Raw genomic sequence first — 12,500 nt, forward strand, 5'->3', positions numbered from 1 at the left:
GTTTGAGCTATTTCATAAAATTATGTCTCATATTGAAATTATTTCTCTGGAAATTAGCATATATAAAGTCAATGAATACATAACAAATTTCAAAACTGCTATTTTAGAGATAAGAAACATCAAATACTGTGAAAATCCTTCACAAACACTCAAGGGCGAAGCTGAAGAACTGTGTGACTATATATCTGTTGATATAACGGACAGATATTCTCCAACTAAACATTTAATACTTGCTAAATTGTTTTACAAGATAAGCTTTGCTAGTTTTAAGAAAAAACTACCTACAGAAGAGATATCCTTTACAACTGAAGCATATCTCATGATTGACAAAGAAAAGTTTGAAACTGAGCTAGAAATATTTTATAGTAGGTCAGATATCCATAAATATTGCAAAGTAATTGATCTCCTGAAATTTATTTTGGAAAGCAATTTAAACGATGTTCTTAGTGAAATCACAAAACTCATAAAAATTATCTTGACAATTCTCATGACTACATAAGAGATAGAACGTTGTTTTTCAACTCTGAAAAGAATAAAAACTTTTTTAAGGAACACCATGGGTTGCGAAAGACTAAATGCACTTGCAGTGCTTTCAATTGATAAAAAAGTTCTTCAGCAGTCATTCAGAAGTTAAGGAGAAAATTATCAATCGTTTCTCACAAATTAAAACAAGGAGAATGAAGTTTACTTTCAAATGGATGTAATAAGTAAAATATTTAAAATATTTACATCTATTTAGGATTCCTTTAAGTTATTGTATTTTTATACGGGTACATACGTATAAATTATGTATATTTTTTTATGTTTGTTTTATTTTTACACAATATTAAAACAACAGGTATTTTCTTTAAAACAGCACCCCCACTAATCTTACGCACGAGCAGCCACTGTTCTTAACCTTAGAAGAACGGAACAGGGATGCATTGTTAACTATTCTGCTCCTTCTCTCTACCAAAATATGTTCATGTTTTCATCCCAAATTATAAAGATTTGGTTGGTTATTGCTATTGTTTATATGACAAATATATAGTAGATTGATTTGTTTTAATGTAAAAAGAAACAGATACAGATAATAGAAATACCACTATTACTAATAATATCAAATTTGTAGATTGACACCCTCAGATAAAAATGAAATTTTCTTTTTGTTTTACGTGATTACATGCTAACAACTTGAAAAACTTGGCGAAAATACAAAAACAACAATAACTTTAGAATTTAGACAGGCAGTTAAATTTCGTATATGAAATTCATGTAAAATAATCATCATTTCTAGAATATTCTAACTTTGTAGAGATATTCACTAAATTTTTAGCACTAACCCTAAGTCCGACTGGCAAGATCGTAACTTCCCCAAAAAACGCACAGGATTTATCTCTTAAAGAAAACAAATAGGTTTTGGTTATCTGCTCTAAAATGCTACAACGTCTCGGAAATGAAACTCATTTTACGTTAAATTAATATATGAAGTACATCATCCCTCTTAATTTCTTAAATAATTGATTTTTTTGTTTGTTTTTTTCTCATCAAGTTTTTTTCAGGGTGCTAACACGTAATCGCTCGCCTAAAAGGGTTGAATCTTGTTTTAATTTGGAGGAGCAATTTAGCTGAGCATGTTAATTTACAACAAAATAAAAAAATAAATAAATAAATAAATAATAATAATAATAATAATAATAATAATAATAATAATAATAATAATAATAATAATAATAATAATAATAATAAGTTGAGATATAGTAAAAAAAAGAATCTATTTAATTTCGACAAATATTCATTACAATAAAAGTTTACATATGAAAAGTATTTGGGAAAATGTTAGTAATTAATTTTTAATTCACAAAACACAATCTGAATATCTTTAGAATAAAATTTAAAAATGCGCCTACATTTGGCAATTTTTCAGTCTTTCGCGTGGAACTGTTACTGGAACATTTTCTATAATTAAACTACCCAAAAGGTGTCAATAAACCAAGAATCATTTTTGTATTAGTAGACTCGATTTTATGGCTTTCTGTATCTACATCAAACAATTTAATTAATTTTGTTTTACAATCTGTATACAGACATGTGATGGGGAGGATCTGCATTCAGGCTGAAAACGATGGATTAATTTGACTGCCTAAGCTGCCACAGGAATTCCTAAATGTAATTAATACAGACAGAATTAAAGAATTAACTCCAAATGTTATTTCACACAAAAGTATGGAAATTCACAAATTGATTTATACCTTATCCCATTCAAAGTCAACCATCTCTCATACGTTTCGCCCCGCCCCTTGTAATATTTGCATATGCTAAATAAGAGACCGCACAAAAGTCTACCGATCAAAACACGACTGAACAAACGCTGAGAGCATAAAATAAATGGTTAAAAAGATTTTAAAATACGTTTTACATTCTACTTTTGATTTAATTATCAATAATGTTTTATAGTATTTTTCTTGACAAAAATACTTTATTGGAATTTTTAAATAGTTTCCGAACATTGTAAATAAACTGCATTCTTCTAAAGTGTACTTAACGCTTCAATTTTTGTTTTGTTTATTTTGCGAAAAAAAAAAGTTTACATCGTATTTTGATATTATCGTCTATAGATTTTAGTTTTACTAATTGTTTAAAAACAGTAAGTATTTATTAGTAGTACCACCAATGGAAACTTAAGTTTTTTTAAAAAATGCAAAGAACTGTTTTTGGAACTGGAAATTAGGCTTATCTTTTTTCGATTCCCGATTCTGATTCCGATTCCGATAAATAGCCCCAACACTAATCTATAATATAAAGCTGAATGTGTGTGTGTGTGTGTGTGTGTGTGTGTGTGTGTGTGTGTGTGTGTGTGTGTGTGTGTGGTCACGAATAGGCTCCTATATGGTTGACTATTTTAAGAAACTGATTACATATAATGATAGAAGATGTATCGAGACACAGGAATGGGTATGTTTGATCTGGCAAAACGGTGGTTCATTAAAATTGTGGGGTCTGCGTTCGCGCCTGGTCCACAAAGTATGGAAACAAAACAATTAAAAATTTAAAAAAAAAGTTTACAAGTGTTTTTGATATAGATGCACATAATAATACTTTGATAAGTATGTTTTAACTTAAATAGGGATGGTATAATAAAATTGTGGGGTCTGCGTTCGCGCCTGGCCTCCATAGAATGGAAATAGGCACACACTTTAATAAAGACTTTTCATATCTATTTGCGTAAGTATACTTTGATAATTATGTTTCAGTTTGAAGAAATATGGTATAATAAAATTATGGGGTGTTCGTTCGCACCTGACCTCCATAGAATAGAAATATGTCACAAAGTTTAACAAGGTTTTTTAATATAGATCTACAGAATATTGCGATAAGTGTTTCAGTGTGAACAGGTATGGTATAATAAATTATGGAGTTTATCTATTTTATTTTTATTTTCATCATATTTTGCTTTGGTTTTGATACCCCAAAATTCAACCCAAATTTACAACGATTCCTTTTCATAACCTATCATATAAAAAGGAGAGTGCAACTACTTTTTTTAATAAATGTTAGTCTTTAAAAAAAGCTAAAAATTAAACATAATTAATATAATATTTCTCTAAAATTTTTATTTAAATTATACAAATGAACTAATCTCATGATGAACCCATTTGATGAAAACATGTAGTCACAATTTTCCATTTCGTTTGCTGTTTTGTTTTGTTTTGTTCAAATTCTCGTTAAATGCAAACGATTTCGGTAAAAAAAAAAATTGTCTGACAAAGAGAAGACACAAAAAAATCGTCTTTTGCGTTAAAAACTGTTGAGACGTATTTCGGCCCGATATCTGCATTTCGCAATTTTAAATTACCACGTGACATCAGCATTGATCAACCATTTTCGCTAATCAACCTATGAAAGTCTATATTGCCTATTTCGCTATACATAGCATAATGTGTCTAGCTTCCGCACATTCCTATTTACTTGCCTCTCCACGACGCCAGATTAGACTTTAGGGAATGTCCCTAATAAAATAAAATAACACAATTCTATGAACAATGAGAAACAACTTCTTCAACTTAACAAGGGAAAGGTTTATTCGCAGAGCGTACTGAAGGAAGAAAGTAGAGTCGGGTCTCCACTGCCTTACGAGGTAGTTACAGCCGGCGGCTGTCGTCAATACCTTTAGTAGGAGCAGCGAAGAGAACAGGCGTCTAGCACCGACGAAGGCTGGTAGCGTAAGAGATAGTTTTCTTTTGGGACCGGAAGCTGTCTGGTCCCTAGGGGTTAATTTGTATTCGTGTGCAAGTCCTCAGATTGGACAGTTTAATGCCGCATCACTCACTCAGAGGAAGCGAATGCGCGAGAAGAAAAGGGGTTTATTTGTGTCTGCTACAAGACTATACTACTCTTGGCTAGAGTCATCTCGGTCACCACAATACCACATTTATTCACAGGAACATTCTACTTAAAATATTCCCAAAATGTTTTTAAAAAAGTAAAACCCAACGTGAAACAGATACTACACTTTGCAATATGTATTTGTGCAAAAGATTAAAATTTAAACACAAGGCCATGGAAAATGTAGGAAAATGAGGGTCGTTGGCCATCTTCGTTCAAAAATGATTTTTATAAATGTCTATCCTGCTCTTACCTGGAATCATCTTCATCACCACATTATCACATTTACTCTAGGGGTTCATCCTACTTAAGAAACCCCAAATTGGTTTTAAATATTTTCTTTTCATAAATATGCTTATATATAAAAATAAATATGCTTATATATAAAATAAGTATGCTTATACATAAAATAAATTTGCTTATATATAAAAACAATATGCTTATATATAAAATAAATTTGCTTATATATAAAAACAAAATGCTTATATATAAAATAAATTTGCTTATATATGAAATAAATATGCTTATATATATAAAAAAAATATGCTTATATATAAATAAATATGCTTATATATAAAAATAAATATGCTTATATATAAAATAAATATACTTATATATTAAATAAATATGCTTATATACGAAACAAACATGTTTATATATTGTTGTGGTTGCAAGGTTGAACAATAATTAGTAAGGAAATACAATGAAGACGTAAACAACAAGATAATGCAATAATAAGTGTATTAAAGAAAAGGTATATTTACAATATGTACAAATGACGGTGTCGAGTCAGAGAGTCTTGGTGGGAGGACATGTACGCTCTTCGGCGTCACTTCCGGGGGCATTTGAGTAAGATACGCCAAGGCCAACCTAGGCTTGCCATTTATAGTGTTATATTATTCGCATATGCAAATAAGTGGTTGCCACCACAACACCCCCCCCTCCCAAGATTTGAAGTCACACAGATTTCAATATCTTTTTCTTTTTGGGTTTACCATTAATGGTTCATTCACTTTTCTTTTCCTACCTGATCTTCGGGGGTTCATGTGCATTTTGAGGCGGTTCCAAATTAAAAGATTCGTATATGATATCTATGGTGTCCTCCTCTTCGACTGTTGTCGTATCATCATCATCTTGGATATGACGTTCTTTTATCTGATTTAGGTGCCTTTTATGTATATTCTGTGGACCTTTAATCATGTATGTACAATCACCAATGTGTTTATCCACTACTCCACATTCCCAGTAAGATGTGTTATTTCTGTAGCACTTAAAATATACTCGATCTCCCGAGTTATATTTCTTTCTTCTCGTGTGTGTAGTGTTTCGGATAATTGCCTGCCTTGGCAATAGTTTGTCAAACGCTGATTTTACCTTTCTGGCAAACATTAGATCAGCTGGTGATATGTTTGATGGTGTACTGGGATGTGGTGTAATCCTATATACTTGCAAGAATTGTTGCAAAGCTTTTTCTGTTGGTGTTCCAATGGATTTCTTTAACGCTCGTTTTAGCGTGTCCACGAACCTTTCCGCGAGGCCGTTCGACTTTGGATGATACGACGGAGTCGTGATGTGCTTCACTCGGAACGTGTCGCAAAATTCCTTAAACTCTGCGGATGTGAACTGCGTTCCGTTGTCAGTGACCAGTGTGTCTGGTACACCGACTCTTGCAAACAACTCGTGTAGGATCCCTATTGAGTTGTTCGTTGTTGGATTCCTGCAACTCATTACCTCCGGCCATTTTGTGAAACTATCCACTACAATTAAATAATAGTTTTCACCTACTGGACCAGCGAAGTCCATGTGGATTCTCGACCATGGTTGGTCGGTTTTCGGCCAAGGTTTGTGTACTATAGGTGGAGATTTTGCCGCTAACTGGCATCCTTTACATTTATCAATTGTTGTCGCTATGTCAGTGTCAATGTTACGCCAGTACACGTAGCTTCTCATTAACGACTTCATTCGATTTATGAATATGCCCTTTCGGCTGGTATCAGCGTTCTCGAAGCATGCGCTATTAGTTTTCTAGACCCATCCGGCATAATATGTTGAATGCATGCTCCTAAGCCGTAGGAGCTAGCGTCACTAGCGACGACTATTTTTAAGTTTGTGTCAAAGTGCGTTAAGAATAATTCGGATGTTAGTGCGCTCTTTATTTTGTCAAAAGCGGTTTGACATTCTTGCGTCCAGTTCCACGGTGTATCCTTTTTAAGCAGATTATTTAAGGGGGCTCGCAAGTTATGCATTCCTTCAATAAAAGATTGGTAATAATTTGCGAGTCCTAAGAAACTCTGCAAGGTTGTTACATTATCGGGTGCTGGCATATTTTTATTGCCGCAGATCTGTCTGGGTCTGGACGTCGTCCATGTTTGTTTATTATGTGTCCAAGATACTTAATCTCGCTCATACAAAAGTCACATTTACTTTCTTTTACTTTAAAGCCGAATTCTTGTATTCGAGTAAATACTTGTTTCAATTGTTCCTTATGTTCTTCTAGGGATTTGCTCCTGACAACAATGTCGTCCAGGTATGCACATGCGCACTCAATACCACTTAGCATGGTGTCCATCGCTTGCTGAAAGATGGCAGGCGCTACTTTGATGCCAAAAGGCAATCGGTTGTATTTGTATAATCCCTTATGCGTATTGATGCATAGTATTTTTGAGCAATTCTCCTCGACCGGTATTTGCAAATACGCGTCGCTCAAGTCTATCTTGGAGAAGATATTACCCCCATTCAACTTCGTGAATATTTCCTCTGGGCTTGGTAGGGGGTAATGGTGATCTTTTAATAGGGAGTTGACCCCGGTCGAAAAGTCTGCGCACACTCTAACTTCGTCATTCTTTTTCTTTACGTATACGGTGGGGGCTGCCCACTCGTTGTGTTCTATTTTTGATAGAATTCCCGTCTGTTCCAATCTATTTAATTCTTTATCAATCTTTTCCAACCCAGCGAACGGAACATTTCGCTTTTTTCTAAAAATCGGGCTGGCGTTTTCTTTAAGTTCAAACGAGGCCTTGAATTTATTGCAGCGACCTAAGTTAGTCGTGAATGCCTCAGGAAATAATTCTTTTAAATCGTCTTTTATATTTACTGTTGTTGGAGAAGAACATTCTAATTTTTTACAGAATGTATTGATTGGCTTATCCCATAGTCCGAATTTTTCAATTAAATCTATTCCAAACAGATTTTCACTATTTTTTAGTACAGATATTTTTAATTTCTTCGAAATCCCTTTCAATTTTATCGGGAGGACAACTTCTCCTTCAAATTTTATACCACCACCAGTTACCGTCCGGGCTGCTTTACTAGTTTTCATCATGGCCGGTTTTCCCAACTTTTTCCACGTATTCAGGTTTATTATAGAAACATCGGAGCCGGAGTCGAGTTGTAACTTTATTGATGTTTTAAATATTTCCACTTTTACGTATTTTCGCCGATCTTTGTCTAATTTTGTATTTGATTTTGTTTGCTGTACTCTCTTTCTGGTGTAATCTTTATATCTGCAGCAATCGCTTTTGTGTCCCACCTTCTTACAAATGTAGCATTTTTTCTTCTTATAAGGACAATCTGATTCCCAATGCTTTTCTGCACATCTCTTACAGTTATATCTAGGAAGAGGCTTGTTATATTCTGTACTATATTTATGGTTATTATCTTTGGAATATCCCGTTCCATTGCTTTTCTTTGTAAAGTTCTTGGTTGGTGCGTATGGTTTTCTAACTTTTCTTACATATGCCACTCCGGATTCTTCTATATTTTTTTAATCCTCTTTTAGTGTAATGGCCCTTTCACAGTCCTCTGCTAGTTTCTGGAGGGTTAAATCTTGCTCAGATTCCAGCTTAGACAACACTCGTTTGCGTATTTCTGCATTTTTCGTGGAAACTAACCCTTGAGCGAAGATTAGACATTTAAAATCTTCTACCGTTAGTTCTGCAAGCTTAAAATTATCGCAGTTTTTATTGACAACTGATGCGTATGTCAAATAATCTTGGTTGTCCATCTTTCTTAGATTCATGCACAGCCATCTTTTATGAAAAAGAGATATATTTGGATTAAATAATTCTTTTAGTAATTTTACAGCTTTCATGAACTCTAATTCCGCAGTTTTTTAGGTAATATGTAATCTACGAATTTGCTGTGTTCTGATGTACCCAATTTTCTGAGTAAGAGGCTCACTTTCTGACTATTTTGCCAATTTTTACAGTCCAGTTGAAAAACATCCTCGTATCTTGTGTAGTATGCTTCAAAATTCTTCTCTTCCTCAGGCACATAATGAAATGTGTCCATGCTATAGTTGTATGGGAGAAATTAACACTATCGACATTTTCTCGATTACTCTTTAGTAGTTCCAGTGTTTTAGCAAAACGTTCATCTTGTCTTTCTTCATATTCCAATTGTAGTTTCTTCTGCCTTTCTTCCTGTTCCAATTGCAGTTTTTTCTGCTTTAATTGTGCCATTTTCTGCTTTTCTTCTTGTTCCTGCTGCCATTTCAATAATCTGTCCTCTCTCTTTTCCTCGCGGTCAGCCTGTGCCTGTATTTGTGTTTGCAAAAGCTCGTTTTGTGTAGCTTGTCTGCGTTCATCCCGCTCAGCCTGTGCTTGTAAAAATTGCATGAACATTTTTGATAAGTCTTCCATTTTTTTTTTGTTTTTTTTTAGTGTGAAGTTAAAAAAAAAAATTGTACCATGTACAATATACACTGGTTTGGGTTACAACAAAAAAGCAATTGCTGTAAGCTCCTGTTTTCAATAATAATATCGCTGCTTGCAATAATATATTCTTTTTGCGAGTCACGCTGCAAAAAAAATAAAACAGGTTTATCTGGAATCACGAGATGGAATTGACTTTCCGTTTTTAGGCACTTACTAATAAGTAACTCTTTCCACCAAATAAAAGTTTTGGTTTTTTTTTTTAATCGAGTCACAATTGAATAAATGTATGCAGTACATTTAGTTCTTTGAGTTTTTTTTTTTTTAGTATTTTAGTAATTAAAATACCTCTTAAATTGAGATTACCTTTTTTTCCGTGACGTTTTACTGTATTTATTATCCGTTATTCAGCGACAACTTCAAGAAAAAAAATCCTTTCCTTGGATTTTAGTTTTAGCTGTGGTATTTCCTTTTAGTACCGACGTCAACCAAAACATTAATTAAAAAGTCCTTTAGTTGTTGTTTTGTTTACGGAGAACAGTAATTAGAATCCATTGGTGAACTTTTTTCGTAGGTTACTTCCTTGCTTTTCGTAATACGGGTCTGACCTGTCGTTTTTGCGACAGAACAAAGTTCGCTTTTCGTTTGCAAGTTGGTCCTTTAGTAAGATTTGTCGTGTAGCGACAAAACAAAAATTCACTTTTACATTCATTTGCAAGTCGGATTCCCAGAAAACGGCGTAAATTGTCGCTTTTGCCACGTTAGAGTTTTTTGGGGTTTTTTCACTTGAGTTGAAACTTCTCTTTAGCGTAAAATCCGTTAGCTCGTCAACACTTTGCATTCCTTAAAAAAAATAGTCAACCTTTGCGTTGTACTTTTTTTTTTTTTAAATAGTTCTTCGTCAAACTGTTATATTTGACGCTTCATATCTCGTCGCCAACTGTTGTGGTTGCAAGGTTGAACAATAATTAGTAAGGAAATACAATGAAGACGCAAACAACAAGATAACGCAATAAAAAGTGTATTAAAGAAAAGGTATATTTACAATATGTACAAATGACGGTGTCGAGTCAGAGAGTCTTGGTGGGAGGACATGTACGCTCTTCGGCGTCACTTCCGGTGGCATTTGAGTAAGACACACCAAGGCCAACCTAGGCTTGCCATTTATAGTGTTATGTTATTCGCATATGCAAATAAGTGGTTGCCACCACAACATATATAAAAATAAATATCCTAATATATAAAAATAAATATGCTTATATATAAAATAAATATGCTTATATATAAAAATAAATATGCTTATATATAAAATAAATATGCTTATATATAAAAACAATATGCTTATATATAAAATAAATTTGCTCATATATAAAAACAATATGCTTATATATAAAATAAATTTGCTTATATATAAATACAATATGCTTATATATAAAATAAATTTGCTTATACATGAAATAAATATGCTTATATATATAAACATAAATATCCTTATATATAAATAAATATGCTTATATATCATAATAAATATGCTTATATATAAAATAAATATACTTATATATTAAATAAATATGCTTATATACGAAACAAACATGTTTATATATAAAAATAAATATCCTAATATATAAAAATAAATATGCTTATATATCAAATAAATACGCTTATCTATAAAAATAAATATGCTTATATATAAAATAAATATGCTTATATATAAAATGAATATGCTTATATTTAAAAATAAATATGCTTACATATAAAATAAATATGCTTATATATAAAAATAAATTTACTTATATATAAAATAAATTTGCTTATATATCAAATAAATATGCGTATATATAAAATAAATATGCTTATATATAAAAATAAATATGCTTATATATAAAATAAATATGCTTATATATAAAATAAATATGCTTATATATAAAAATAAATATGCTTATATATAAAATAAATATGCTTATCTATAAAAATAAATATTCTTACATATAAAATAAATATGCTTATATATAAAATAAATTTGCTTATATATAAAATAAATTTGCTTATATATAAAATAAATATGCTAATATATAAAATAAATATGCTTATATATAAAAACAATATGCTTATATATAAAATAAATTTGCTTATATATAAAAACAATATGCTTATATATAAAATAAATATGCTTATATATAAAAACAATATGCTTATATATAAAATAAATTTGCTTATATATGAAATAAATATGCTTATATATATAAAAATATGCTTATATATAAAAATAAATAGGCTTATATAAAAAATAAATATACTTATATATTAAATAAATATGCTTATATACGAAACAAACATGTTTATATATAAAAATAAATATCCTAATATATAAAAATAAATATGCTTATATATAAAATAAATATGCTTATCTATAAAAATGAATATGCTTATATATAAAATAAATATTCTTATATATGAAATAAATATGCTTATATTTAAAAATAAATATGCTTACATATAAAATAAATATGCTTATATATAGAAATAAATTTACTTATATATAAAATAAATATGATTATATATAAAATAAATTTGGTCTTATATATCAAATAAATATGCTTATATATAAAATAAATATGCTTATATATAAAAATAAATATGCTTATATATAAAATAAATATGATTATATATAAAATAAATATGCTTATATATAAAAATAAATATGCTTATATATAAAATAAATATTTTTATATATAAAATAAATATGCTTATATATAAAAATAAATATGTTTATATATAAAATAAATATGCTTATATATAAAATATATGTTAACGTTGGACTTGAACACATCCAAGTTGTAGTCCGGTGGGAAGCAGGCAGACGGAACAGAGTTCCACAGGCGTGCAGTTCTAAGAAAGAAGCTTTGTTCATATATATAAAATAAATATGCTTATATATAAAAATAAATAATCTTCTATATAAAAATAAGTATGCCTGTATATAAAATAAATATGCTTCTATATAAAATAAATATGCTTATATATAAAATAGATATTCTGTTATATAAAAATAAATATGCTTATATATAAAATATATATGCTTATATATAAAATAAATATGCCTTTATATAAAATAAATATGCTTATATATAAAATAAAAGTCATTGGAATATTATGGGAAGTGGGAAACACTTTGCAAAAGCCAAAATGTCATTTTTATTATTATTATTATTATTATTATTATTATTATTATTATTATTATTATTATTATTATTATTATTATTCCTTTCTTCTTCTTCTTCTTCTTCTTCTTCTTTTTCTTTTTCTTCACTGGGAGTTTTCACACGGGCTATCAAAGATTTCTCTTTGAGAACAACATGTGGATTTCCTAGAATATAACAAGTGTCCCCAGATTTCCAGTACGCCCCACCTCTTTCGATATTTTTTTCAAAATGATTTGCGTTATCGCAACAGCCGTTTTCATTGATTTAATTATTAGCAACT

This window comes from Euprymna scolopes, chromosome 19 (assembly GCF_053919585.1).
Source record: "Euprymna scolopes isolate OS-2025 chromosome 19, ASM5391958v1, whole genome shotgun sequence".
Lineage (NCBI taxonomy): Eukaryota > Metazoa > Mollusca > Cephalopoda > Sepiida > Sepiolidae > Euprymna > Euprymna scolopes.